General features: G+C 40.1%; 1 long non-coding RNA gene across 1 annotated transcript; it reads left to right on the forward strand.

Moving 5' to 3' along the window:
• The first annotated feature begins 3,739 nt into the window (after window positions 1–3,739).
• LOC115011288 (uncharacterized) lies at window positions 3,740–4,689 on the forward strand. Its single transcript, XR_003832566.1, has 3 exons — window positions 3,740–3,799; window positions 4,147–4,283; window positions 4,406–4,689. It is a non-coding gene; the product is annotated as an uncharacterized LOC115011288 (long non-coding RNA).
• Window positions 4,690–15,206: the final 10,517 nt, after the last annotated feature.

The raw sequence follows: 15,206 nt of genomic DNA on the forward strand, positions 1-15,206 counted from the left end.
TGAAAAGTTTGGCTGTGAGCTCTCTGTGGAGTGTTCTGATAAGGCTATCAACGCTTGGCTGGATGATACACTTGGTGAGGCTGCTGTCTTTTCTCTCTGAAATCTGAAAAAGGATTTCAGACGGTCTCTTTGCCACATTAGGCTGAATGTTGTTTGTTAAAGGAGAAAAATAGCCTGTGATGATACAGACTTTCAAAGTAATATTCAAGATGTTTTATTTTTTAAATGAGAAATGACAACCTTTTAGAAACTTTAGTCATGCTTCTGTGACAAATGCCAAGGTGATTAAATAGTTTCTTTACGGTGCTTGCACTTCAGTTTATCTCCATTGGCATTATTCTTCCTTTGATAGGAACTATGCTACATTGTTTGGCATGTCTTTTCTCTGGGAGAATTTCATTTTGCAAGAATGTCATGCATTTACAGAGTTGACATTCTTTCAACAGGAAATGAGAAAATCCTCATAAGTCTGGACAACATCTAATTCACACAGAAACACAACATTCAACACAGTACTGTGAGAAATCCTCCCGCCTCCTTTCAGTTTCCAATGTGCACCGAGGACTCGGCAACACCAGCCTTCATCCACAGCAGCATAATGTTTTCTCTCGCTTCTTATATCATCATCTCAAACCTTAAGCAACCTCAGCGACCATTCCCCTGATTCCCCTGATTCCCCCCACAATCACCACAACCCCTCCAGTTTTGCCTGTACCATGTCTACTATATTACCATGCTCTCTGGTTTGATGAGAAAACTCATGCGTCCAATATAACCCGAAGGCTGAGTTTCCATTACGGATCTAGCCATAACTCAAAACTGCATGCTTTGCTGACGCACTTCTGACCAGCACTCTCACTTTTGTTGGAGCAGAGGCAGATAAGACCCCGTAGCTCCAGGTGAGCTCACCAACAGCAAGATGTACATCATCAGAGGGTGGCAATACCTCAGTCAAAAATAGCTCTACAGAAATGAATTGCGCAAACATGTGACTTCATACTCACGTGCCTCCAGATTAGATTTATGGATTTATCTCTTTAAAATGACATGTATATACTACTAATGTGTTCAGTCATTGATGCTTTAAGGAGAAACGTCATTGCTGATCTTGGTTTCTGTTTCCTGTTTTATTTTGAAATGTTCCCTTCCCCTTGTGTCATGTCTGGTTTTACTTCCTGCCCTTGAGTTTTCTGCCTTTCTCCCCAGGGGTGTCTCGTTCCCTTCATTAGTTTCCTCCTGTGTATTTGGCTTTCTCTCCCAGCTGTGTCTCGTTCCCTCATTTAGTGTCTGTGTATATATCCCTGTCTGTCTCACTCTTCAGTTCATATCAAATTTTATTTGTGAGTGTGTGTATGTGTGGTGTCAGTATGAGAGCATGACAGTGTGTCTAATTTTGATGTGGCCCAAGAGTCAATCACAAAAATGCCTGTGATGCAGTGAACCAATCACCTTCGAGGGAGGGAAAAACCTATCGTAGAGTAAACACTATCTGACCATCTGAGTTCGATCCTAAAATTGAAGGGAAAAATGCACAGCTAAGCGAAAATATGAAGACCAACATAGGACGTTTTATTAGAGTGGGAGAGTTCATATTCATATAAAAATGCTGCCTGACCTAGTGCAAAATGTATTTGCGTTTGTTAACAAACTGCAACTGTTTAAGACACTTCTTCAAAAGGGAGAATTAGCACATTTTCCCCTCTGCTAAAAGCAAGCGGACAAGCCGAAATGCAACATTGGTTGAAACCCTGCACGAAAAGTTTGTGACCCGGTTCCATGATCTACAGCTGTAAAGGTCACAGATTACGTTCTTCGTCGACCCTTTTAATGCTGAGACGGACTGTTTGAAAGCCCCGCTAGTCCATACCTGTCAACGTTGGAATTTCAAAATAAGGGAATTCTTTTGCCGGACTCCGCCCGGCTCTCCAACAGCTCTCAGCCACCAATGTAAACGTAAACACATAAGAGGACATTCAGGAAATACATGTTTATTTAAAGTATGTATTACTTGTACAGACATGATTATAAGATTTATGTATTTTATTTGATGAGTTATTATCATCAATTTATTTGATGATGGATGAGTTGTGTGGCTTTTGTTTCCCCCGACGAGGACTTCTTTGCGATGGCAGAGTCGGGAAACATGTCCGCTACACTGCGACTGAAATCACCGCAGAAGCTGAAGGATACAAAGCATCGACATCTTTCTCCTCAGCTCTGGTCACTTGGTTTGCCTCCGACACAGTTCTTGTCACACATGAAATCATTGACAGTGGATGTTTTTGTGCCTCTTGGCGTGCTTGTGCTTGGACGATTTTTCTTGCTGGCGAACATCGCTTATTCCGTCGTGTGCGATGCTAACATCTGAATGGCACACTTTACAAAAAGCACGAGTTTGCCCGACTCTGCTTTTAATAAATAAGGGAAGGTCTCCTCTCATTTGTTTAGTTACTTGCATAAAGTTTTAACTTATTTGGCAGGTACAGCTGCGTCTCCATCTATCTCCCGTTACTGTGACTCTCATCATATGTTTTCGTCTTCTTCTGTATTATTGTTCCTGTTTTCTTCTTCTGTGTGTTCACTGGCGGATAACGTTTTTCAGCTAAAGTTAAACATAATACTGCCACCTGCTCTACCGGAGGCCACTGTACACTTTTTTTAATTAGACCTATTTTTCTTTCTGAAAGGTTAAAAATACGGGATAATTACAGGAAAATATTTAAACGGGAGAAAATCGGGATAGAAGTAAAAATACGGGATAATCCCCGGAAAAACGGGAGGGTTGACAGGTATGCGTTAGTCACGGACGAGGCGGAGATGATTGAACTTTCTGAGGAAGACTGACTGAAACCTGTTCTGAGGGAAGGGACCCTTGAGTTCTGGAAAACTGTGCCAATGGAAAAAATATCCCAATGTCAAACGGGCTGCACTCAAGCTACTATCAATGTTTGGGTCAACATACGTCTGTGAGTCGGTGTTATCTACCCTGAAACACGTGCAATCAAAGTATCGATCTGTTCTGACTGACACACATGTGAAAGAATTGCTTCGAGTGACCACAACGGAATACAAGCCAGATTTGAGGAGGATTGTTCAAGGCAAGGGATGTCAGATGTCCCACTAATTTAAAGAAGTAACATGCATAGGAAGATAAAACACTTTCACATTTTTTTACTGAGAGTTTGTGTGTGAGAGTGCACACAATGTTCATTGTTGATAATAACTGACCTCTGAATACTGGTAGGAGACGTGTGTGTGTGTGTGTGTGTGTGTGTGTGTGTATAAAGTTTTAATTTTGACTGTGTGAGAGAGAGGGGAGGAAGAGAGTAAGGGAGCACTGAGACAGGCTGAGAACAAAAGAGAGAAAGGGGGGGGGGGGGGGTGTGCATATGTGACTGTGTATGATGTGGCTTTTTGCAGTAACATAGTAACATTTTTGGCTCTTAACCTCTGACTGGTTGGCCACCCCTGGTCTACTCTGTAGGCCTCCAGCCCGGCCTCCCGAGCGACTACTCCGTCGGCCTCCAGCCCGGCCTCCCGAGGTTTGTCATGATCTTGGTTTCTGTTTCCTGTTTTTTTTAAATGTTCCCTTCCCCTTGTGTCATGTCTGGTATTACTTCCTGCCCTTGTGTTTTCTGCCTTTCTCCCCCAGCTGTGTCTCGTTCCCTCATTTCGTGTCTGTGTATATATCCCTGTCTGTCTCAGTGTTCTTTGTCTGATTGTGATTCATGTTACGTGTTTGTTACCTGCCCATGTCTACCCGTATCTGCCTGTTCGTGTCCTGCTCGTCCCCTGATTGGTTTGTGTTTTGTTACTTTGTATTTCTGTATGTTTATTAGCTTTTGTTAATAAAGCTCTCTTTTTGGTTAAAATCATCATCCATTGTACTGCATTTGGGTCCTCACCTTCACCGAACCGTGACAGCTTTAGTTGCTACGAGCAGATATTGTATTGGAAGAGCAGAATTTGACAGGATTGTTGCCTTGTAAAAGATGATCATACTACTAATGATAACTTTACAATATGTATTTTAATTAAAGTCAGACATAAAAACCAACAAACAGAACATTTCTAGGTACTTATTCACAGGAAATGGCATTCTGCAACTATAGATTTTTAGGATTAATATAGCTGTTTGTTCCACAGTTGGAGCACGGCTACACAGGAAGTGCGGTCCCCAGTGATGTGGATCTATAGTCCTGAAGGCTCGGGAGTAGCAGGATGTTGTTCGACCTGATGGTGTGCATGGAGAGTTTGTGGGGTTCAAGGTTTCTTGAGGCAAGGTTTGTTTTTCTTTGCACTGTGAAGTCAGGACATCACGTTTGAATTCTGTCCTGCAGGAGACAGAAAACCAGAGCTGTGGTGCTGGACTCTGAGAAATGTATTGTTTACATGTTCTTGTCAGCACTGATCTGGATGTACTGGAGCTCCTGGAGACTTATGCAAGACATAACAACACATATACCTGAAGGGGATAAAAGCCCTCAACCTGCTTCGCTGACTGACAAATGGCCTTCAGATGGTGAAAGGACGCTTTCAAGAGTTGCATTGTGGCTATAAAAAAGCTTGTGGTTGATCAATAGAGAAAACAAAGTAACTGTTCCATCATGTTTAATCAGGAAGTTGTTCGTGATGCAACGCAAAGATTTTTGGACATGTCAGTTGGGACCTCTCAAAGTTTCTGAAAGTGGTACTGTAGGACAAAGCCTCTGGTGTAAAGGTTGGCATCTTAAAATGAGGGCTGCAGAAAGAGTTTTAAAGGATTGATTACTTGAACAATTTTGATGTTTCTAATTGAATGAAAATTCCCCAATCGATCTTTTAGTGACATCAGTTATTTATTAGATGGCTGGAGGCAAAATGACAAAGCTGCAGATGTGATACGCTGCAATGACTCGATGTCATTGTAAATGAGGGTCACCCCTCAATGATGTCTCGAGTATAAATAAAGGTTGAGTGATTGAATTCATTCGCCAAAGAAAGAGACCAAGCAAGAAGTTAAAGATGCATTTGAGTGATAGTATTTGTTTTCTTCAATTTTTATATAGATATCCCAAAGATACTGTTATCGTGAATCTTTTTGGCCACCATAATCTGATATTGTGACAGACCTGCTTCAATTTCTACAAGCAGATTTTGTAGTAAAATATGTTGCCACGGGCTGTTTTGTAACTTGGTGAATACATTCATTAAAAACATTTATCCTCCTTATGCTGATTTGTTTTGCAAATTAGTGTGTGTGTGTATATATAATGGTAATTTATAGGAGACAGGGTTGCTAGAACACACGATGCAGCGAAACACAAGAAATTGTCTTCTCAAAGAGAGGTGAATAAAAGTAAATTGGGTTACTTTGGCTTGTTGCTGTAGGATAGTAGATATAATGTTATTTGAAATTGGGTTTAAGACTGAGCTGACTTGTTTTCTATAAACTCACTCTGCATTTTTTTTTTTTTAAAGGCTGGAATATATTTGAAATTTCCAAGTAAGGCAACACTTCAAGCTATAATACTCTCTCACATAATGGCTTAAATATAGACACACTACACACGCAGCCATAAAGTGATGTGCACACACACACACACACACACGCTAGAAAGACAAAGCCCATAAATAGTAGCACTTGCATGAAAGAGATAGCAGGAAAAAGTATTTCTGAAAGTGGTTTCTGGGTGTATTTGTGTGGGTGTGATGGGATGGCAGGTGCTATATCTGAATAAGTAGACCTACGTAAACAACACGGAGATGGCAGCGTCACCACAGGAGCCAGTGCAGAATTAAGTGGGATTAGAGACATTTTAAGGAAAGTCGAGGAATGATTTCTAATCCCTCTCTGCCACAGATTATTTTTGATTTAAAGAAAGTAAACTGTTAAAACTCATTATTCCCATGTCTCTTATACATTCATGATGATGGTACATTTGATGCAGAAAAGAATTGACAAGCTCTGGCATGGATCCCAGAGAATGAACACACATATACTTCAGCCTTGCTACGGCTGCATGAAATGGAGTGAAAAGAGGGCAATTTTCTGCCCGTGGCGTGTGGAACAGAAAGTTCTGGTGTGGATCCAGTTTTGTCACTTTCCAGTGAAACCAGAGGTAAGAGCAAAGTGTTGAATGGAAATGACACCAGAGCAGCACACACTGGGGAATATATCTGGTCTGTAATGGAGGAAGATTGAGTAGATGCGAAGGGTGGGGGATTGGGAAATGACTGGCTAGTGAGCAGATACATTTCTCTGACCAGGCTTCATCATCAGGCCTCATTCACTATTTTATTTCTTGGTTCGTCTTTTTTTTTTCTTTGTCTGCGTGCGTGTCTCTCGTTCCTGTGTTCATTTACTGGCAATCTCCTTTTTTTTTTTTTTGCCTGTCCTTACAAGAGAGAAAAATACTTATGGTTGTAAAGAATTTACGCAATATGAAGTAGACATGAATATCCCACAGCAAGAGACCTAAGTATAGAGTCTCCACAGGCAGAGAAGCTATGATGTGTGTGCAAGGACACATTTCTGCTAATCAAAAGCATTTTAGAATGGTATAATTTAATGATTAAAGAACTTGTCTGGTGATGAGCTCTAGGGAAATAAAAAGTGTATGTGTGTGTGTGTGTGTGTGTGTGTGTGTGTGTGTGTGTGTGTGTGTGTGTGTGTGTGTGTGTGTGTGTGTGTGTGTGTGTGTGTGTGAGAGTAAGGGTGTGGAGGTCTGTTCCAGTCACAGACCTGAAATTACTTGTAGTTAATTTTAATACAAACGTGGGACTGCAAACCATCCAACAAAAAGCGCAACCCAAAATTAATTTTATTTCAAGAAATAGGACAGAGCTACAATGTGAAATGCAAAGGAAAATCATTTGCATCTCAAATGACCGCTTCAGTGTGACTGCATTACTGTTTTTTTGATTTGCGGTTCATTTTGTTTCTTTGATCTGATCTCTACTGTCCATCGCTTATTCATAAAGCCTTACTGCTGACTACTGATAACCTTACATGTGCAGGTATCCAGGAACAGAGATGTTTGTGATGAACTCTTTAAAGACAATATGTGTTTGTCTGAAATTGAATGTCAAGCAGGGAAATGAAATGCACGGCAGTAGTCTGTGTATTTGTAAGATTGTCCCGTATTTTCATGTATATAAAACAGAGTTGGCTTGTGATTCAAGACACACATGGAGGAATAAGTGCAAACTCATCGAATGTAATGTTTACTTTATTGTGCTGTTACCAAAGTGAATACTTTGAACGCTAAAACGTCAAAATCCTCAAAATTAATGCTATAGAGCTAAATTCAGGCCAAAAGTTTTGATCATTAGAAAAAATAAATAAACTGAACGTTCAAGTTTTGATCTTGAACTTTGAAATGTGGCTTCAACTGAGAGGGCCGTTGAAATGTGAGTGACGGCAAAACAAAGAAGGCTGAAGACCTTCCTCAATCATGTTGCCTTCAGGAAACGTAGGAACCTCCAGAAGTATGATTCAACACTTTGTATTCACCATATTCCCGTGATAGGCAGTATGAAACCTTCAGACAAAGCTGAACGCAGCGTAGTATTTGCTTGCGATGCCGTCTGTCCATCAGGACAACCTGCTCGCTTTTCTTTATAGATACTCTGAGAAATTATCCAAAATATTTCGACTAGAAACTACATTTTTGACATGTTTTTGCAGTTTTAGTTCTGTTAAACTGACATTTTATCCACGATAGAGCCACACAGCTGGCATTGCTTAACATTAGATGGCATGAAAATAGAGAGATAGTAGCGGAGCCTTTTCTTTGATGTACAATATGCTCATAATAATAAAAAAAAGGAAAACCCATCACCAGTAAACAGCAGCCTTCTCCCCTGGAAAGCATTTTATGATGTGGCTGTGCATTTCCGGTCAATGTGTTTACATCTCAATCATGAAATAAAATGTGTGCACCTGTCCTACACTGGACTATGTTAATAGAAAAGCAGCTGGAGCTGAAATGTCACCTCAGTGATGTTGTTGCTTTGCAAGCAGCCTATTACTTTATTGCTCAGTTGACCGTTCAGTCTAAAGCAGAGTGTTCAGTGTTGACTCTGACTCTGCCTCTGTGTTTGTGAGTGTGTGTATTTGTTTATGCGTGTGAAATGGGGTGAATATGAACTCCGTTCTCTCTTTATAAAGATTCAATTTCTGTCTTGTTCTCATTCCTCCACATTTCAACTTGGTGTCTTTCATTAAAACATGACTCTTTCACCCTTTTATTCTACGTTTGCTTTTGACCTTATTGTCCTGTAATTGCTTTAACAACTGAAAATGGAGGCCAGTTGCTATGGAGACGATGAACATGCTATGTAGTGAATAATATATATTTGCACAGCAATTTTGTGCTCCACTGACCCCCAAAAGTCAGCAAATAAATAGATAAATAAATAAGAACAAAATACTTTACTGCCAATTAGACCATGACTACACTTACACGTTTTAAAGTGCTACTGTGTTCATGTCTGAACAATAATAATGAACCTTGAAATGAAGCTTTCAGATGCCATCTTACCTCTTGTTACCAGTTTCTATTGAGCTCTCTGTAGTAGCATGACAACCTTTTGTGATGTGAAAACTAAAAATGCTTTTGCAGTAAACCCAACAGAAAATATTATTTTCAATAGAAGCGCTCTTTTGCATTTCTTCACCATTTTCTCTTCAGCTCTGTTCACCGGGAGCATCGCTCATGAACTCTGGACAATATCCTGAGGATCGTGTAAACACATTGTCCGGAGTTTCCCTTTCAATACGTGAAGCACACATTGTCCGTGTCAGAAACGTTCTCAATTACTGGAAATACTCGGTTTGATTTAGTCAAGATGGTGCCTGGGTAGTGCGTGCAGGAGGCGCGACATGAAGCAGATTACACCGCGGTCACTCATAAACAACACTGTTCCTTGACTTTGTCTGACAATTTCTTACTGACAGGAGTTCCCAACTCTCATCGTTGTGTAAATAACTTCTTCTTCTTCATGTGATGTTTGTTTTCTTCTGGTTTCACACACAGTATGGGCTAAATCAGACATTATGCAGACTTGGTATGTTGTGTTCTTAATTTGGAGACAAGAGTTTCTACCTCGAATCAATCCAGTAAACTTCTTATTTATATCAAAGCATTTATTAAAGTGATATGACAGCATAGAAGATCTACTCAGCTGAGGACAATCCTGCTTCACAGCTCTCTCTCCCAGCTCCGTAGAATCGTCCCGCCTCCAAGTTAAACATTTTTCATATACTCCCCCACTGGGGGGGGGGTTGTCCTCTTCCCATTGGTTGGCTGGGCCCCTTGTAGGCACATAGCCGTGTCCACAACTCTTTGCGCTGATGTCTTCCCCTACAGGAGGGGAGTACCTCCAGCATGTATTACACTAATATTTCTTGTCCTGAGCAGTGAATACATTCAGTACAAAATACTTATTTTCAGTAATACATAAATACATATAGTAATTGACTATTACAAATACATATTAATACGTTTCACAAGTTAATTATATCACAAGTACTCGGGAGCTGGCAGGGTAAAGTCCGTTCCCAGTGATTCTTGCCACTCAGAATGTTACAATTATAGTTTTCACGTGCCCAGTTTTCAAACTGGACTGTTAAATTTAAATGTTTTTAATTGGTGTTTTCATGTCTAGACAAAATGATTTTTTTGATGTTTTTTGTTTGATTCATGCCCTTTGATATTTTGTATCTGACTTTACTAAAGTATTTTCATAAAATAATGACTTGAGTAGAGTAATCTCAATTTATTAAAATTGAGCATAACGCTCCGCTTGGGCGGATGTTTTGTTGCGTGGGCTGTGTGAGCTCACACACAGGTTTTGAGAAGGTGTGTGTGTGTGTGTGTGTGTGTGTGTTTTATAGAAGTTACTTTTTTCTCACAAATACTTCAGCTAGAGACACTTATGAAAAGATTTATGAAAGTTTATTGTGTCAAAAAGATAAGAGACTATATGAGGGGAGCACATACTCTATTAATTATACAGAACAGAGCACATGCAACATACAACATACAACATGCAACATGCAACATACACATGTTACAGAGACATGGAATATTCATGGTACGCAGTTAACAGTGAAAGTGTAGTAAAAAGAAACCACAGGAAGAGAACGAGGTGCTGGAGGGGCAGCGTGTGGCCGGTACAAATAAACAACATTAAAAAAAGCTGTGGATCAGTAAATGTATCCCTGTCTTATTTAGGTTTGTAAAATATGTTGAATTTGCTGACAAAGACGATGTAACTTTCAACAACTTTTAACTCCGGGCACTTTTAAGTGCTTACAGTGGAATATACATATTATATCATTCCCCAAAGCAATAAATCATATCGAGTAATTAGACACAAGAGCACAGAGTTGTTAGTGTAATACCGTGTTTCCACCGCATGACTCAGCTCTGCTCGATTAGACTCTTTTGGTTTCAGGTGCTTTTCTCTATTTCCTTTTCTGCTGCGGCTAGTACCCGCTCAGTGTAGGCGGGGTGATCAGCAGAATTGTAATCGCAATTGATGGTAGTTTCCTTTTTTTTTTTTTTACGGTGGGTTTGTGCAGGATGTCCCGTCTCATTATCCTCACTGGCTGGTAGTCGTATTTATCATCGCTTATTGCTATTCTTTCTGAAACCTATGGCCATATCTGGAAATAACATCCTAAAAGAAAACTGCAGATCAAACATTAATTGCAACTGTAAATACTGTTAATGCTGCAATTGTGAAACAGCATACAAAGAGGTCATTTAAAGAGCTTTACAGGCAAAGAAAAGACACAATAAGAATAAAATATGAACGATAACTGTACAAACACGTTTTATAAAAGTACAGTTTGAAACCAAATGAATTAAAATACCATAACAACTGACTTTGAAGATGTAGAAGAGAGAACAGTCTTTAGCTTAGTTTTACAAACTACAGTTTGGGTATATCTAAGGGGAGCTGATTCCAGCAGTGAGCAGCATAAAGGCTGAAATTCACCACATTTGGTCACTAACTGAGCGGTCCCGGCTTTTACTCCGCAAACATATCTCGGATATATTTTGGGCCCAGACCATTGAGTGACTTATAGCGAATAAAGGCTCGGTCACACAGCTCCGTATGGCAGAAACATGCCGGCGTATATGAAAAGTAGCTCAAAATTAGTCCAAATACGTCCAACTTTTCCACAGCGGTGTTGTAGCTGACGTATACATAACAAATTATTGTATGTATGTCAAACATTGACAGCTTATCACTTACTTATACAAAACGTATCAGAGCGTCTGGCCAACGGAGCTGGAGAAGTGCCATTCTGTATAAGTAAGTGATACTCTATCAATAGGTTAGACATGCGTATCTGTATGTGTTCACTTTTCCGATCCGATCGGATGAAAAGTTGGACGTATTTGGACTCTGACAAATCTTCATATACGCCAGCGTACGTTTCTGCCATACGGTGATGTGTGACAGGGCCTTAAGGCCTGCAAATAAATTCTATATTTAACTGGAATCCAGTGCAGGGGTCTATGAATTGGAGAAATGTCTCTTCTTGGTGTTTGTCAGTATTCTAGCAGCATTTTAAATGAGCATCCAGGTTTCTCTTTTTCAGGAGGAGCCTGACAACTGCAGTTTTAAGTGATGCTGGAAAGATGCCTGAGAGTATTGAGACATTTACAATAGGCAACAAATTCACTGCCAACACGTTAAAAACCTTTTTAAAAAGTCTTGTAGGCAGAATATCCAGTTAGCACGGTGGATGGTTTAAGAAGCTGCACTATTTCTTCAAGATTTGTGTTTTTAATTGCAGTGAAATCCGACATGGAGACCATTCCTTTTCGCAGAGGGTGATGAGGTTGAAATATCTCTGCTGGGCTCAGTGGAGCTAATACCTCGTCTGATATCTAGAATGTTGTATTGAAACACATAATGCAAACTCTTTTCATTGTGTAGCTGACAGAAAGTCAGGTGGTGACTGCAGTGTGGGGCTTGTTAACCTATCAACTAAATAAAACATGAGTATTTTTAACATTTCCATTTCTAATACTAGAGAAGTGGGACTCCCTAGCCCTGCGTATCTCACAGTTGTAGAGACATAAATTCTCTTTGTATATGTCATATTCAATCTGACGGTGACTTTTTCTCCATCTTTGCTCTACCTTCTTGCATTCTCTCTTCTGTATGCTACTGTTGTGGCATTTCTCCATGCCACTTTCTGTTTGCACAGAATATCATATCCACATCTAATGTGAGTCAGGCCAGGTTCACCAAGGGAAATCTATTTGAATTGAATTGTATCATTAAGAATAGCAGACTATTTATATCTTAACAACCAGTTTCCTAGACATTACATTAATTTACTTCTTTTGTTTGCCAAATGTGTTTTGAGCAAAGAATAATTGCTGTGCGGATGTTCCTTGGCAAATGTTTTTTCCCAGTGAAAGAAATATTACATTTTTGTACCTGCAATACAAAAATGTAGCAGGTGGTTAGTTTGAATGGTCGGCGTACAAAGAACAAGACTTTGGCAACCAAAGCAGATTGGTAAAAACTGGTGGTTTCATAATGTATTTGCTGTAAATGTGTAGAATATAACATCATGTATAGGAGACAGGATGGCACATTAATACTATACCTTCTGCAAAGACACAATCCAACGCCACTGAATGACAAGAGGAGATTGTTCTTTCAAGTCGAATGGATGTCCATCTGGACTTTGACACCCTCTAAAAGGTTCAACATAATGTACAGCTGTGACATTAATCCCTAAATGAAAAACAAACACTGAAATAGTTTCTGAGAGCAACATTCTGCATTAGAGCGTAAGGAGTTTTACAGTAGCCTTTCTATCAGAGAGATGGTCACTCCGGCTCTCCTTGTTGTTCAGGCACTCTCACTGTGCAGTGAGAAATCTAACCATAATAAGAACCCATTAACCTCTTCTTAAATTGGCCAATCTAAACTTCGTCAAGCCTGAAATTGTCGTGATTAAAAGCAAAAACTCAATCATGGCAATGCATAATTAATTTTCCTTGCATGTTAATTCTATTATGGACAGACAAGAATGATTTTAATCAATTCTTTTCATAAAAATCTGGATTTAAGAAGAGTGACTCAGGACCATCTCGGGCAGTAGGCTTTCAAGCAATTCATTTTCATTAAATTATAAAGTTCATTGTACACAAGATATCTGAGCCTAGGTAATGTCTGTCATCATGGAAATCCTGGCTAAGAGCCCTTTCACATCGTCACCCACAGCATGAAGAGGTTCATTGATACCATTTTTAGGTACTGTATGTAGCTAAATACCCATCTCACCCACTTTGCCCTGCCTCACCATTTCCACATTTTCTTCATCTGCCTTTCCCTGCCTGCCTCCTGGCTTTTAGATGAAATATTTTATCTCATGCTTTTAACTTCAATGTCAAGCTCTTCGTTCTCAGGTGTCGCGGCATATTTACAGAAAACATTATGGAGCGTTTTGGCTGTCTTTAAATCCAGTGATGAGCATTCACTTTTGAAAACAAAAGGATCTTTTTCAAGCATGTTTACCTGCATTTGTATACAACAGGGGTTTTGTCAAGTCTGACACTGTTGGTCTCCCATAATGCAACATTGAGAGCTTCTGTCCCTTTCACATTATGCAGTGTCTTTGCCTCATGTCTGTCCCTCCTCGCCTCACGGTCTGAAAACCCCTGGTATACACCAACATATCTGACATTTCAAAAATAATAAGTTGTTCGAGACCTTTTGCTTTTGGTGATTTTAGATTAATACATCAAATAAGTAAAAAGAATCACAAATACAGGTCTATTCACAGCATGTTATATAAGTAGAAGATGTATTTCTTTCCCGTTAAAAGCCATCGGTTCTTCTCCTTCTCACTTCTTTCTTGAGCTTTCTTTCATAAAAATGTTCTCTTATATTCATGAGCACATTTTTTACTCCACTGTATACAGATAAACAGACATCGTCCGCCTCGTTCCCTCTCAACGGTGCCTCACATCAGTGACCCACTCTGTTAGAGTCGGAGAAAGACACTGGTTGGGTCTTAATCTGCTGTGAAATGCTTCCTGTAGGGATTTAAACTAAATAATGACAACCAAGCTTACTGTAGTATGGAGGGGGATCAAAGTATTGATAGAAAAGTGTGTGGACAATTTCATCCACAGGAGACATTTACTGATCTACAGCATGTTGATCTCTAGACTTTAAGGCTTTATAGGCTCAGTTACAAATTGTTTTCTTGAGATACTGACACACACACACACACACACACACACACACACACACACACACACACACACACACAAACACAAATCTTCACTTCGACAGACAGATCTGGGCAATGCAAACAACATCATGACTTATCTGTATGAAAACAATAGGTACCACAATTTCCCCTCATCAGATGTAACAGAAAATGTGAATAATTAAATATGATGGTTACAATGTTTGTTTGTTTGTTTTTTTAATCTATGCTAGCGGCTCCGGAAATGATATTTGGTTGGTGCAACACTTTGGTCCAGAGTTAAATGAATTTGGATTTTGGTCGGTACACAACATAGCCCTAAAGCTGCGGCTCGGCTCAAGCTAAACTCAACATGTCTGTCCGAGTAGTGGTACGGATCTAACGGAACAATGTTTTGTTCTCCATTATTGGGATCCTCACAGTATGGCGATTGAGCTATTGGACATGATCCTTTGAATCAAGACCCTCCATTACTTTCTGCACGTAGGTGTAAAAACTCTAAAACCAAAACACAACCATGTGTTCTCTCTCTTTCATCCACGTCTCTCCTCCTCCACTGACCTCCTCTGTGAGACGCGATTCCTGAATGTATTGCGGTCGTGCCAGCGGAAAGCACGCCACCGCAGCATGTAGCATCGGATGGCTCTCTGATCACTAGACCTTTATAGGCAGAGGACGTGAGCGCTCTTCCAAAGTAAACAAGCTTAGTCCATGCGGCAGCTCTCCACAGCCGTCCAGCTTTCACAATAGGAGCAACAAGTAGTTAGCAAGCAACTGATTGCATTCTGCAGGATAACAAACGGAGCGACCTGCCTCCTCCGTCCTTCACACAGCTTAACAAGCAGTAAACAACAACTCGACCGGCAACACGCCGCCACCAACACAAACTACACGCTGCTTCCCTTCATCTCAAAGGATTCGCCAGCCAAGCTGAGAGCTAAGTAGCATTTCCATTCATGAACTGAAC

The sequence above is a fragment of the Cottoperca gobio genome, chromosome 7 (assembly GCF_900634415.1).
Source record: "Cottoperca gobio chromosome 7, fCotGob3.1, whole genome shotgun sequence".
Taxonomy (NCBI): domain Eukaryota; kingdom Metazoa; phylum Chordata; class Actinopteri; order Perciformes; family Bovichtidae; genus Cottoperca; species Cottoperca gobio.